The 15454-nt window shown below is 41.0% G+C and overlaps 1 protein-coding gene and 1 non-coding gene across 2 annotated transcripts in view; both read right to left on the bottom strand.

Moving 5' to 3' along the window:
* Nucleotides 1–15454, bottom strand: part of LOC126183626 (sodium/calcium exchanger 1-like) — a 195865-nt gene that overhangs the window by 142134 nt on the left and 38277 nt on the right. The gene's annotated exons all lie outside the window — the stretch shown is intronic.
* Nucleotides 392–463, bottom strand: Trnat-agu (transfer RNA threonine (anticodon AGU)). Its single transcript has one exon. It is a non-coding gene; the product is annotated as a tRNA-Thr (tRNA).

The following is a 15454-nucleotide window of genomic DNA, read 5'->3' as shown; positions in this document are numbered from 1 at the left end:
GGAAGAAGTATTGAAGTTCTGAATAACTTGTTCCGATGTACATACTACGGTAGCGTGAGACTTGGGCTTGTTCTCGAGAGCGGCGGAAACGCGTTTATGAAGTCTGCTCAGACTACTTCTCTGTATCACCCTACAAACTGTCTCACAATAGTCGTTTTTTCTGCTTGTTTCTGAGACGCATTCCGTTTAATCTCACTTGCCAGCTGCACACTGGTGCTTGTAGATAGGTAAGAGTGAAGCAGATCAACGTCCTGATTTACGGAACTCGCAGAAGTGTTTCGAAGGTGACTTTTTGCTCTGTTAATCATATACAGCTGAGATTCCTGGAACATATCGAGTCACATCTTTACCTACGATAGTGATGTAGGCTGAATCAATGAATTGAAATTTGTACCACTGCCAGGATTTGAACCTGGGTCTCCTGCTCACTAGGCAGATGCGCTGGCCGTTACGCCACACTGGCACTCAGCTACCACAGCTGCACATGTTACTCCCGTACACCTCCCTCCCCGATACAAATTCCAACTCACGCCTCAGCTCACTTCTGCTCCCCTTCTAACCTCACATCATTATTTCTGAGCTCTCCAACATCGTAATAGCACCTTAACAATGAGCGATCCGCAGCTCGTGGTGTTGCGGTAGCGTTCTCGCTTCCCGCGCACGAGGTCCCGGGTTCGATTCCCGGTGGGGTCAGGGATTTGCTCTGGGGTCCCGGGTTCGATTCCCGGTGGGGTCAGGGATTCTGCCTCATGACGACTGGGTGTTGTGTGTTCTTCATCATCATTTCATCATCATTGGCTCGTAAGTCGCCGAAGTGGCGTCAACTAAAAAGGACTTGCAATCCGGCGGCCGAAATTCCCTGCATGGGGCCTCCCGGCCAACAATGCCAGACGATCATTTCGTTTCAACAATGAGCGAAATTGGCTTTGAATCCCGGCCTTGGCAAACATTTTAATTCGTTGAATCGGCCTGCATCATTGTAGCAGAAAAAGGTGAGACTCAATGTGTCTCAGGAACATTAACTTTCTATGATTGATGTATCACATACTTCTCAGTACAGGCAGGATTAAGCCCATTTCACTCATTGCTAAAGTGCTGCAACATTGGAGAGCCTCGCGATACTGATTAGAGTTTAGAAGGGGAATAAGCAATGAAATGAGGCGTGAATTTGCATTTGTACCGGTATGAAGAACTACTAGGGTAAACAGGTAAACAGTGCAGGTGTTGTCACTGCAGTGCCGGAATGGCATAATGGCTAGCACATCTACCTAGTAAGTGGCAGACCCGGATTCGAATCCCGACGTTATTCACTGCTTCAGCCTACATCACTTTTGCACTGTGTTTGTCAAGAAAATAAGTAATGGATCCCCTTCAAAATACTCAAAGAGGACATTCGGATTCTTGCCTCCATGGCAGTTTCGACAAGAGCGTCCTGAGCATGTACCCGCATCATTCATGAAATAAAACTCTCTGGCGTGTCGACCAAAATTTTAGGTGGCTTTCATTGGGATGACGGTGTATGAGGCCCACCTACAATTGTGGTCGAGACATTAGAACAGTTTACACTACGATACTGCCACACACCCAAAATACTCTTATTGAAATCTGAAGATGGTTTCCACGGAACTGCTCTACATTGCTGCCGTGTTCCGGAATTATCCTTCGTCTTTACCAGCAACAAGCCATTGACGGCTCTCCGCTGGAAAACTTCGGCGAGTTCAGTTCGGAGACCTGAAGGCGCGTCCGTGTGAAGCAGTTTGTCAAACATTTCGCGCTCTGAAGCTAGCAGGGTACCGCATGTCCGCTAGCTGAATATTAAATGTCGTTTGTCACAAGATGAGGCAATGAAAACGACACGTATTGTAAAAATAGCCGTTGCTCTAAATGCGAAGTAGTTTCAGACTTCAGCTGTAACTTGCTACGAAAGTGGTATAAGCTAACAACTATTTCTAGTTCGTCGAGATTAGTATATTAACATGTCCACTTGAAAAGGTAGCCTACTTTCAAAAGTGCGCCATTACTAGAAAAGCTCTTAACTGGCCTCAATAATTATTTTGTTAGTCTAAGCTGCAATACTGAAAAACATGGTTGCACTACCATGCGAATAAACAAAGCACAGCTCAATGTGACTCAGACCTAAATGACGTAGCGCCTTCAGATTTCCTCTCTCAGTTTCCTCATGACAATATTTTCCAACTTATTGTTAATACTAAGCAATCAGAGTACAATTCTTTGAAGTAATATCGTACTATACCAATGATTCTTCCAAGTTTTAAAATTGACACTACTTACTCAAAGAACTACTTATTATATAAATTTTCTAATCTAAATATTGCCGTGTAATCAATAATCAAGGAACATGCAAGAGTACTATTATTTGTTAGTTTAATTATTTATCTAAATGCCACATGTTTTATTGTTAAATGGATTTCTACCTGCCACCATGCTTCATGAAAATTTTTTGAGCTCGAAGCTGACGCTAATAAAAAACGCTAAATTAAGCGGAGATCACGTATTATCACATTATTCACCAGTTTGAGATCCGTGCAATGAAATTTGTTGCTGACGTGAGCCTGTCTCTATTGTGCAAAATGCAGCAAAGCTCGATTATTTCAGCGTCTACAGTACAACACACCTGAAGAAATATTGTCTTGAGATATCTCTAAAATCGCTGTCCCGGCACGTTTGTGTAAGACAGGAGAACAGTAGCTACGAAACTGATGCGAAAGTTAGATGGGTCTCAGAATGGAAATGGAGAGTGTTATTCAATAATTAAGCAAAAAACATAAAACTTTTGCTACGGTTTTTTAGTTTTTGGAGGCGGTCCAATTCGAAGTAAGCTTTGGAATTTTACGATTTAAGAGTTTACGCCAGTCCATTCGTACTACTCTTAACCACAGCGTGTAAAATACAGGGTGGTTACAATTAAACTTTCGCTGCTTGAGAGGAATCCTTTGTAAAACGAATGATCGTAGGACAATGAAATTAGTGGAAACGTCTGTAAGCACATGAGAAAGAGAAATAACGAATAAGCCATTGATAGAAACACATTTTAATTTCCACATGAGAGAGTAACATTTGTTAATTGCGTACCATGTTAATGTTCCAGTTTAGAAATGTTGCTTAATGTGACGACCATTTGCGTCCACGACAGCCTGGAACCACACTAGAGATACCATTTCACAACTGTTCGCGGCAATTTTCGAAGGGTGGACTATAAAATGTTCAGATGTCGTGACACAGCTTTTGCACTGGTTGAAGATCGCACATTGTGTCCAGCGCTTTCAGCCATGGCAACAGCAACTTCTTCAACAATTTGTGGCGCAGTTGGCCTCTTGCAGAAGCAATTCCCAAATCGCCAGTTAATTCGTTCTTCCGAATCACATTCTTCAACCCCGGTGCAGAAAGAAGATTTCTCCGTATTTCTTTAATGCGTCGATACTTTTATAAAACCAGTACCAGCGCCTGACCATAAGCCAAGACACTGTTACAACGCAAATCCTGCAGCAACAGTCTGCACATCGCTTCTATGTAGTTTGGTACCAATATGGTAGACAGTTTTCCATCTACACTGATTCAAGTAGCGAAACTTTAATTATAACCATCCTGTAGTGTGGAACTCTCTGAAGTTCGTCGACAGGAAAATAGTGTAGCAAGAAACACTCGATATGACAGCTTCAGGTGTTGTAATATTTATTTCTCATTGAAGTAGAAAATGTCCTCAAATGAAATTTCATGATAAATAGTACGTTGTTTCTACTGTACAAATGGTATTCAAACATCTCTTCTCTCTTTCATTTTTTATTGGAAAAGGAGCAGGAGGGCTCAGAGGACTGTGTTAGAGAATTAATATGGGATAACAGGAAAGAAACGAGTTCGCCAACTTTGTGTGCTAGGATACACATGTTTTAAATTTTAAAAGATAACTTCTTGCGGAACATTGGGGGGAAATAAATATATCACCAAAGCTGGAAGTATCTCATTCTATAACGTTAGTTACAATGGAACCACGTGAAAAATCAGAAGTACAAATAAATATGTAGTTAAGTAAATTATTTTTATAATGTGCAATGTGTACTGCACAGTAAGGAAGCTGACTGGTATTGAATCATATGAAGTATATGAAATGGATCACACAATATATTTCCGCTTACTGTGCTGCTGTCTGCTTTTCAGTTTACTTCTGAGTGTTTCGTGACCGTAAAAATTCCTAAATGACAATTTCTGAAAAAGCTCACCAATTGCTTTTAGCATCGTTTCAGTTGTGAATGCATATCTAGATTCCGTTCGGTAGCCTTACTGATGGTTAGTAATGCGCACAGTACGAGAAATACATGGTCATTACCTTGTTGTTCAGCAGAGAATTAATTAATTGTGAAAGCACTGTCATATTTTTACGGACGAAAATGATCAGTTATTAATAGCTGTGCTTTACTGTACCTAATATACCATCTGTTTGTTACAGATTTAAGTGTAAGACGTAGTCTGTTGACAGTAAGCTGAAGAATTTAGAAACGTCAAAAGCTGCTCCTGGGATGACAAAAAATTATACGCTGAGACAGGACTTTGAAGCGTCCAGAAACAACTGCTCAAGGGAAAATGTGAGCAACAGGGAACGAAAAACAAGGTGCCGTAAGGAGTTTTAACAAAGTCAATCATGAATTCGCGGTACGCCGAGTGTGACATACGAGGGGCATACAGTAAATAATGAAACACATTTTTTTCTCGGCCATTTTCAGTTGAATAAATGAGCAATTTGTGGTGGGACATCTTGGAATATTCCCACTTCAGTCCCTGTAGTTTGATGTAATTCCGATAGGTGATGGAGCTATACGTAACCTTCAAACTGGCTCCTTAACGGAGGTACACTGCAGGCCATTAAAATTGCTACACGAAGAAGAAATGCAGATGATAAACGGGTATTCATTGGACAAATATATTATACTAGAACTGACATGTGATTACATTTTCACGCAATTTGGGTGCATAGATCCTGAGAAATCAGTACCCAGAACAACCACCTCTGGCCGTAATAGGCCGCGGGGGGTTAGCCGAGCGGTCAGAGGCGCTGCAGTCATAGACTGTGCGGCTGATCCCAGCGGAGGTTCGAGTCCTCCCTTGGGCATGGGTGTGTGTGTTTGTCCTTAGGATAATTTAGGTTAAGTAGTGTGTAAGCTTAGGGAGTGATGACCTTACCAGTTAAGTCCCGTAAGATTTCACACACAGCCGGCCGGGATGGCCGAGCGATTCTAGGCGCTACAGTCTGGAACTGAGCGACCACTACGGTCGCAGGTTCGAATCCTGCCTCGGGCATGGATGTGTGTGGTGTCCTTAGGTTATTTAGGTTTAAGTAGTTCTTAGTTCTAGGGGACTGATGACCTTAGAAGGTAAGTCCATAGTGCTCAGAGCTATTTGAACCCATTTGAACCATTTCACATACAATTGAACATTTTTTTCTGGCCGTAATAACGGCCTTGATACGCCTGGGCACTGAGTCAAACAGACCTTGGATAGCGCGTACAGGTACAGCTGCCCATGTAGCTTCAACACGATACCACAGTTCATCAAGAATAGTGACTGGCATATTGTGTCGAGCCAGTTGCTCGGCCACCATCGACCAGACGTTTTCAATTGGTGAGAGACCTGGAGAATGTGCTGTCCAGGGCAGCAGTCGAACATTTTCTGTATCCAGAAAGGCCCGTACAGGACCTGCAACATGCAGTCATGCATTATCCTGCTGAAATGTAGGGTTTCGCAGGGATCGAATGAAGGGTAGAGCCACGGGTCGTACCGCATCTGAAATGTAACGTCCACTGTTCAAAGTGCCGTCAATGCGAACAAGACGTGACCGAGACGTGTAACCAATGGCACCCCATACCATCACGCCGGATGATACGCCAGTATGGCGATGACGAATACACGCTTGCAATGTGCGTTCACCTCAATGTCGCCAAACACGGATGCGACCATCATGGTGCTGTAAACAGAACCTGGATTCATCCGAAAAAATGACGTTTTGGCTTTCGTGCACTCAGGTTCGTCGTTGAGTACACCATCGCAGGAGCTCACGTCTGTGATGCAGCGTCAAGGGTAACCGCAGACATGGTCTCCGAGCTGATAGTCCATGCTGCTGCAAACGTCGTCGAACTGTTCGTGCATACGGTTGTTGTCTTGCAAACGTCCCCATCTGTTGACTCAGGGATCGAGACGTGGCTGCACGATCCGTTACAGCCATGCGGATGAGATGCCTGTCATCTCGACTGCTAGTTGTACGAGGCCGTTGGGATCCAGCACGGCGATCCGTATTACCCTCCTGAACCCACCGAGTCCATATTCTGTTAACAGTCATTGGATCTCGTCCAACGCGAGCAGCAATGTCGCGATACGATAAACCGCAATCGCGATAGGCTACAATCCGACCTTTATCAAAGTCGGAAACGTGATGTTACGCATTTCTCCTCCTTACACGAGGCATCACAACAACGTTTCACCAGGCAACGCCGGTCAACTGCTGTTTGTGTATGAGAAATCGGTTGGAAACGTTGTAGGTGTCATCACCGGCGCCAGCCTTGTGTGAATGCTCTGGAAAGCTAATCATTTGCATGTCACAGCATCTTCTTCCCGTTTGTTAAATTTCGCGTCTGTAGCACATCATCGTGGTGTAGCAATTTTAATGGCCAGTAGTGTACTTTCGAAGCAGAGAGCTGACATTGAGATTCTTTTGGCGGAAAACCAGAGCGCCGCAGATATTCATAAACTCTTGCTGAACACGTACGGAGACCTGGCAGTGAAAAAAGGCACGGTAAGCAGTTGGGCGAGGCGTCTGTCATCATCGCAGCGAGGTCGCGCGAACCTATCCGATCTCGAGCCTGCCGGCTAGGCACACACAGCTGTGACTCCTGCAGTATTGGAATGTACGGACACTCACATACGAGAATGAGATTTTCACTCTGCAGCGGAGTGTGCGCTGATATGAAACTTCCTGGCAGATTAAAACTGTGTGCCCGACCGAGACTCGAACTCGGGACCTTTGCCTTTCGAGGGCAAGTGCAAAGGTCCCGAGTTCGAGTCTCGGTCCGGCACACAGTTTTAATCTGCCAGGAAGGTTCACTCTCATACGGGGTGATCGACGAATCACAGTCAAACACCTTGCTACTCAACTGAATGTCTCTGTTGGTAGTAGTAACACAGTAGTCCACCATTTGGGGTACCCAAAGTTGTGTGACCGCTGGGTTCCTCGCCTCTTAACAGGAGAGCATAAAGAGCAACGGAGGACCAGCTGCACGGAATTGCTTGCGCGTTACGAGGCTCATCGTGACATTTTTTTGTCGAACATCGTCCAGACGATGAAACTTAGGTTGATCACTTGGAACCGAAAGAAAACGACAGTCAATGGAGTGACGCCTCCGAAGGAAACGTTCAAAGCCGCGCCTTCAGCTGGCGACGGCCTTCTGAGCCTCTGAAGGGGTAATACAAGGCTTCACACAAGTCTGCGCACCCTAGATGACCTCACAAAACTTCATTGGACTGTTCTTCCTTATCCACCTTGCAGCCCGAATCTCGCACATTGCGACTTCCCTCTGTTTGGACCAATGAAGGATGCAGTCTGCGGAAGCAGTAAGTGGATGATGGGAATGTTATTGATGCTGTAAGACATTGGCTTGGACCTCGACCAGTAGAGCGGTACCGTACGGGCATCAGACTATTCTAGTAAGTAGTATTCTAGTAAGTAGATCTTCTCATTGACCGGAGATTGTTGTGTCGGAGACTAGTACTTTGGAGCCAAAAGAGTGGGACATAATATGGTGTATTGGCATCCTGAATGAAACCAATCTGCTTTCGAAAAAAAAAAAAATATGTTGCATTACTTACTGAACGCCCCCCGAATTTAACCCAGTGTCGTAATGTGTAACATCAAGTTTACCGTTATACGAATACTGAAAGATAGGTGAAGTATTGTCACATGCAGTTCTTATAGAGCGTAGAACATAAATAACTTACAGTTTCAGCCTTACGAGTACACAAACCGCAGACAGGGTGACTCGTCTTTCACAAACTCACCTCCCTCAAAGGCGGATGACTTACACAGTACCGTGCGTTTGCTGTATAATTGCGCAGATGCGTTTGCAACAAACCAGCGGTATTTATCTTTGTGCAAGGAATGGATCTAGACTTGAGAGACCGAAATAATTGTGTCGTATCATCGCGTAATACTCGTGATTTTGTGGTGCTTACTTAGCATGTCTTAAACATACACCTCTGATAAGTTACGTACGCGATGTGTTTCGGATCTGTGGTTACAGTAATCGAGCTTATGCCATTGGAGGAATTTGGTTAAATAGACTTGCTTGCCAAATTCCCTACAATAGTGTCTATAACACCGGCGTTAGGTGACCAAGTGGTAGCAAAAATGTTTGTTAATAACATAAAAACATATTTTCTGGGAACCAGCTACAGAGCTGAATGTACTGTATTTAAACAACGGTACCATGAATCCGCTAAAAACTGCTATTTATCAACGAGTCTCACGTCAGGTCAAAGGAAGGTTGCTTGGCGTCAAGTGCCTGATTATAATAAGTTGCAGCATTTATCACTTACACATGTGTTCATCGTCTCATAAATTTTTCTGTTAATGACTAAGCGCAGAAATCGACAGATCATTGCAGTGTGTCATACGCACTGTATTATGTGCAGAATAGTGTAATGTAGGGTCAATTTGTGCACTTAGTGACTAACAGAAAAATGTGTATGACACTGGACGCATGCATAAGCGACAGATGCTACAACTGATAACAATTGTGCGTTTGTCACCAACGAACCTTCCTTGAATCTCAAGTCCTGGTATCGGTTCCCTGAAGATGCTTGCTTGACCGAAGATCGTTGTCGATACATAAATACACATCACGACAGCTTTAGGTGTTTTTCTGTGGCCGTTCTCTAGGTAATATAGCTAACATAAAAGAATATGATTTGTTGAACATTACGTGACAACAATACAACAATACCTGAACGTAACGCTTAATAACTGCCTTCAAATGCGCGGCGCTGATTGTGAGTCGAAAGCAATCACGCGTAGCGCGTCGTGACCGTAAAGAGGTGGAAAATGCACTTCCAGTCAGATATTGTGTAGACTGCGCTGCAATAGTGTGGCTATGACGATTCTGGCCCACTTTGTTTACGTCACGTGACCTAGCCAGTTGACCTTTCTATAAATCATCACAGCGAATTCACAGAATTTCTTATCTCGTTCTGAATACCTCCAAGTAGTTCCGAGTGTTGGTGGGACATTTACAACACACAAAAACACGTGGAATTCTCCAGAAGTTCTTGTATCATTCCGACTACTTCCAAGTAATTCCGAGTTTTCCTGCTGACTCAGGAAGTGGTGGGAAGGCAATTTCTTATTTCTTCTGAACACTTGCCAGCAGTTCAGAGCCTTCCTGCTGAATTCCTTTTTTTCATTATGTTGTCAAGAGATGAATGTGGGAAATTTAAAAAAATTGAAGATGGCGATCAGTGCTGAATTTAAACACACACACACACAATCTTCATAATGTACCACCATCCTCCTGTCCCCTACAATCAGAATCCAGTATCTCTCTCTCTCTCTCTCTCTCTCTCTCTCTCTCTCTCTCTCTCTCTCTCACAAACACACACACACACACAAAATCACAGTCTCCATTATGTACCATCTCACTTCTCTCTCCTACGATTGGAACCTAGTATTTTAGATGCAATTAAGATTAAAGAGCCAATTACAATGTATCCCCATTTCAATAGTGCTCAAAAGTATCAGAACCAAATGAAGTGCTTATGAAAAAATATGTCACAGATATAAAAAAGTATAGCAATTTTGTAAAATAACGAAAATGTTGTCAGTTACTGGTATGTTTTCGTTACTGAATTCAAGAAATCGTTTATGGACTGTCTCATCAGTTGCATCAGTAATTTTCCATGAAAGCAATGTCTAATTTACCATGGAGTAGTCAATCAAATATATAACATAATCTCGATAAACAGTGAAAAATCAGGATTTGCTTATCCTGTATAATTAATGACTTAGTAACACATAGTTGCTGAATATGAGTTTTACTTTAAATACTGTTCTGAAAAACTTAAAAAAAGTCAACTGCTTTCGCTTGGCGTACTCAACAAATGGCTACAAGGGTAAAACGATCAAAATTCGATGAGTGTGCATTAGTGTAAAACACGAGAGAGCCTCAAATTATTTACCATATCTTTGATGCTTGGCAGATGTCACAATATTCTTTCCAAGCTTACAAAAATGCATTGACACTGCAAATAAGTGCAATATTTACTTTAAAATTGGTGTCAAAACATGATTGTGAACTCTAAAATAAGTATCCCAATGTTATTCCCGTGTCTAAATACATGTGACCTTGTAAACAGACAGATAAACTTCTTATAGAACATGAGAAGGAACTTGAAATATTACCATAAGTAGTTATAAACCAATGATTGCTTATGCAATGTAACAGGAGAATGAGTGTAAAACATATTCTCCATAAACAGTTAGAAACCAGTGTTTTCTTATGCAATGTAATCAACAAATTGGTAATATCTAGTTGTCGAAGATTAGTTTTACGTTAAGAACTCTTCTGAACACAAAATAATATCAATTACTCATTGAAGCTCCCATTGCTTGTCATCACTAACAGTTCGATCTGAGTACCACACTTCGTTTAAGACACAACACAGCTTCAAATTAAATATTTTTCTCATCTGTGATGCTTGTCACATGCCACAGTGTTCTTTCTGAGCCTAAAATGTCTGCAATAATACATCAGCAATGCAGAAAGCGCAGTGTTCGCATCCCTTATCACAATATCTGTCAAATTAGTGAGTAAAACATGATCATGGACTCTAAAGTAAGAACTCCGATGTTATTTCTATACTGAAATAATTACCAATTTCATGACAGACTAACAGATAACATTTCTGGTTAGATCTGAAAGATCAATGTTCTAAAGATAACCTGAGCTGCAGAAAACACATGTTAGCTAAAATACTGTGCTATTGTCAGTCTGTATCACTGATTACATTTGTCTAGTGTACAACACGATTAATTATATTTGTCCTTCCTAAAAGGGTGTCTGAGAACAATTTAGAAGTGGAAATATTTAATTTGAGGTTGTATTGTGATTTACACCAAGAGTAGGTCTAATGAATTATATTCTTCCAGTAAACCAGACCGCCTATTTGTTTGAGTGCTTGCCTGCTTAGCATAGTATTTTAGCTGAAATGTTTTTTCTGCAGGTCAGGTACTTTTTATGACATCAATCTTTTAGACCTAGCCTCCAATGTCATCTGGTAATTTATCGTGAAATCTGTAATCATTTGAGCATGGAAATAGCGTTGGAATACGTGCTTTAGAGTTTACAATCATGTTTTAGTCACCAATTTACCAGATATTGTGATAAGTGATGTAAACATTGCACCTTCTGCGTTGTTGACGTGCTTTTGCAGACATTGCAAGCTCAGAGAGAACATTGTGAGATTTGACAAGCATCACAGATGTGGAAAATATTCCATCTGAAGCTGTGTTGTGTCTTTAACCAAGTGTGGTACGCAGATCGAACTGTGAACATCGCCACTTGATATTGATGAGAAGCAGTGGGAGCTTCAATCGGTAATTGATATAATTTTGGGTTTCAGGAATTTAGCAGAATAGTGTTGTTGTTGTGGTCTTCAGTCCTGAGACTGGTTTGATGCAGCTCTCCATGCTACCCTATCCTGTGCAAGTTTCTTCATCTCCCAGTACCTACTGCAACCTACATCCTTCTGAATCTGCTTAGTGTATTCATCTCTTGGTCTCCCTCTACGATTTTTACCCTCCACGCTGCCCTCCAATGCTAAATTTGTGATCCCTTGATGCCTCAGAACATGTCCTACCAACCGGTCCCTTCTTCTCGTCAAGTTGTGCCACAAACTCAGTATTTAATATAAAACTGATATTAGACACCTAGGTATTACTAATTTGCTGATTACACTGTTTAAACAAATACAGGTTTTGAATTATTCATGGAGAGTATGTTTCAAACTCATCCTCATATTCCACGAGAAATTTACCTGCCTGGTTACCAGGTCACACTTGTTTAGGCACAAAAATAGCAGTCATATTTTTGAAACCCATTTGAAGCAAATTTTGTATCCTTTTGCGTAGCTAGTGCATGTTTGTAGGCTTGGAAAGAACAATGCGACAATTGGCAAGTGTCAGATATTTGGTAAATAATTAATTTAAGGCTCTGTTGTGTCTTTTGTAGCCATCTGTTGACCAAGACAAAAAATATGAGCTTAAAACTGGCAGTTGATTTTATTTCATAGATCTGGATTTCATAGATGAGGATTATATTTAAGAAATCTCATCTTTGACGACTATCTATTAGTAATTTGTTAATTACATTGGACAAGCAAGTGCTGGATTTTCACTGTTTATGGAGAGTCCGCTCCGTGGCGGCTGCAGCAAAGTTTTACCAATGTGCTACAATGTGTGGCCTGTAGCTTTAGGATAGTAACCATAAGTTAACTGAATATTTTTATGTAATGTACATGAATTGAAGTGTTTAAATATAATCTTGCAAGGAATAAAATAAAATGAAAGAAAAAAGCTGTGGAAACAGTGGGGATTGAGTCCCAGTCGCCAAAGTGCAGTTATGCGTTCTTAAACATTTGGCTACCGTCTTTTCCGACATCTGTTGCTTGAATTTCCTCACACTCCACATGTTAATGTTCACAGAGTGTTTTATATTTTCCTATGGCCCTCTCAGGCGAAATATTCTGGGAACCTGAAAGAGGCATTTGCCTGCTTCAACTCACATAGTTTGAGCCAAATCGATGAACCTCATCCGATGCTCTCTTCTTGTTAGATTTATATTTGATCTAACTAACTCGTTAAGTCTCACTTCTTGCTCTTAAGTTCTACTGGAAAAGGGCCTGTACAACTTTCATACCAACCGAAGGTGGCATTTTCCACTTTTGCTGTATGAATTATACTTGTTCAAGACTATAATACATTTGTAAATGTCAAGCAGTCAAACTAACCAGACAGTATTTGTGAACAAAAAGGAACAGAAAACGCAAATTTAAGGACATTAACATTTCAGTATCTGTGCTATAGTTTTTTATTACAGAAACATAAAATCACTTGAGACTGGCCTAGAAGCCAGAAACTAGTGATGAACAAATAAATTTAATGCTGCAAAAGTGGAAAATGTCACCTTATGTTCACAAATTCATTGATGTGGTACCTGCTATGAAAAAAAAATCTTTCATACTAAATTTACTCGTATACTCTCCTTTTCTGTGACCACCAATATCCCGTTGCCTTACAGGGATAGCAATCATAACTAAACTGAATGTATTAGTTTTTATATGTAAACTGAACTGTTGAAATATATTTAAGTTTTATAATTTATCGTTTAAACTGCAAGGAATAAAATGAAATGAAAAAGTTGTTGGTTGCAGTGGGAATCTAAATAAGCCCAAATACGCCAGTGCGGCTAACCATTCACCCACAGAGCTACCACTATGGCCACTCTCCAAAAGGCCCTCGTTTCTACACATGCACAATACGTTAAACACACGTTCAAAGAAAGTTATTGACTTGGTGCTCAGAGCAACGAAGCACTCGTAGTGCTGGAGGGAATGACGTCACATAGAGCTTGCGGAGTGTTGAAAAGGGACTGCTGCATTCCTTGTACGAGTTGACCGCACTGCGGCTGACCGCCACTTCAGAGCTCTACACTGGTTTGTAGTTCTCTCAGAGAGCATGTGTTCATCCATTTTACTTGCATACCAACAAGCTTTCGAAGAGAACTGGTGTAATTTTAGTGCGATTTCGGGCCACATTCGAAGAGAAATCGTAATTTAAGTGCGATTTCTGGCTCGCATTTGAAGAGAAATGATTTTAGTGCTATATTTACAGTGTGCTGTAGCACATTAGCACATTATAAACGGATACCACTGAGTATGTTATACATTAGTTCTAATATTCCAAAGCAAATGATGGATATTTCGCAATGAAGTTTACCGATGCAACTAGTGCGCCAATCGATAAATGATATTTTTTTGAATGCAGTAACGAAAACATTGTTGACAGCATTTTTGTCACTTTATACAATTTTTAGATAAATAATTCATTTCACTCAGGTACTTATGAGTACTGACCAGATGTGGCTACAGTGTAATTGGCTCTTTCATTTTAATGGTGGCTGAAATACTAGGTTCCGATTGTAGGAGAGGAGAGGGAGGATTACATTGTGGAGATATATATATATATATATATATATATATATATATATATATATATATATATATATATATATATATATAGAGAGAGAGAGAGAGAGAGAGAGAGAGAGCGAGAGTGAGAGAGAGAGCATGTGAGCATGTGTATGTGCTTAAATTTAGCGCTCATCACCAACTTAAGTTTATTATTTTAAATTTCCCTCCAATTTTTCAAATTTACCCCATTCATCTCTTGATGAAGTTATGTAAAAAAAAATCAGCAGGAAGACTCTGAACTGCTCGGAAATCTTCAGAGTGAGCTAAGAAATTTTGGGAATTCCTTCCCCGTATCTTGCTGATTAAGCAAGAAGACTCGGAATTAACCAGAAGTATTCGGGACGAGGTAATAAGCGCCCGTGATGACGGTATTGAGAGATTAATGACCTACAGTACTTGATGTGAAAAAGGTGGACCAGAATATACAATGTATAGAAGGTGGCACAGAATCACCTTTGCCATACTACTTATTGTGGTTATTATTTCATACGATGCATTTCAGTGTTAGTCACCATCAAAATGAATGTAAAAAAGAGGACAGATATGACACATGTGGTCAACAGCTGAACCAGACATAATATTTATCACGAGAGTCATTATTTCTATCTCTTTTTTATTTTGACTTGGTGATGGCTGTGGCTGAAATGCGTCATAAAGTAGAATAAACACATTGTGATCTAAACAAACTCTTTGTGAAAGTGCTAAGAACGGTCGCCGGCCTCTGTAACGATTTGTTATCCTGTACAGGACAGGTCAAGCGTTGAAGCCGTATATGAAGCCGGCAGAAATAGGAGACTGGTGCCGCAAGCGGTTTACGTAACACTTCCACCATATCCGAAAACGACCTGATGGAAATAATGAAACGATTTTGTGCGTAGCTAATGTCTAGTAGAAGACATAAAAATAATTACGCTAAATCAGAAAATCAGCACTACATTTTCTGTGAAAATATTTTTATTACCAAAGCAAACGTCGTGAAATTTATTGTCAGGCACATACGGCTCTGGTTAGTTGTCGCTTATGAGGATAGTACATCGGCAACAGTGTTTACAACTTCTGCTTTCTGCAGAGTTATTCAGTACCTTTGGTAGGTAAATCTATTATTTTTTTAGCATTTAGTATCCAAACTATCTATTTTATGAAACTAGTA

This window comes from Schistocerca cancellata, chromosome 1, assembly GCF_023864275.1.
Source record: "Schistocerca cancellata isolate TAMUIC-IGC-003103 chromosome 1, iqSchCanc2.1, whole genome shotgun sequence".
In the NCBI taxonomy this organism is placed as follows: Eukaryota; Metazoa; Arthropoda; class Insecta; order Orthoptera; family Acrididae; genus Schistocerca; species Schistocerca cancellata.
Note: the sequence above shows the minus strand (reverse complement) of the source record. Positions and strands in the feature narration are given on the sequence as shown.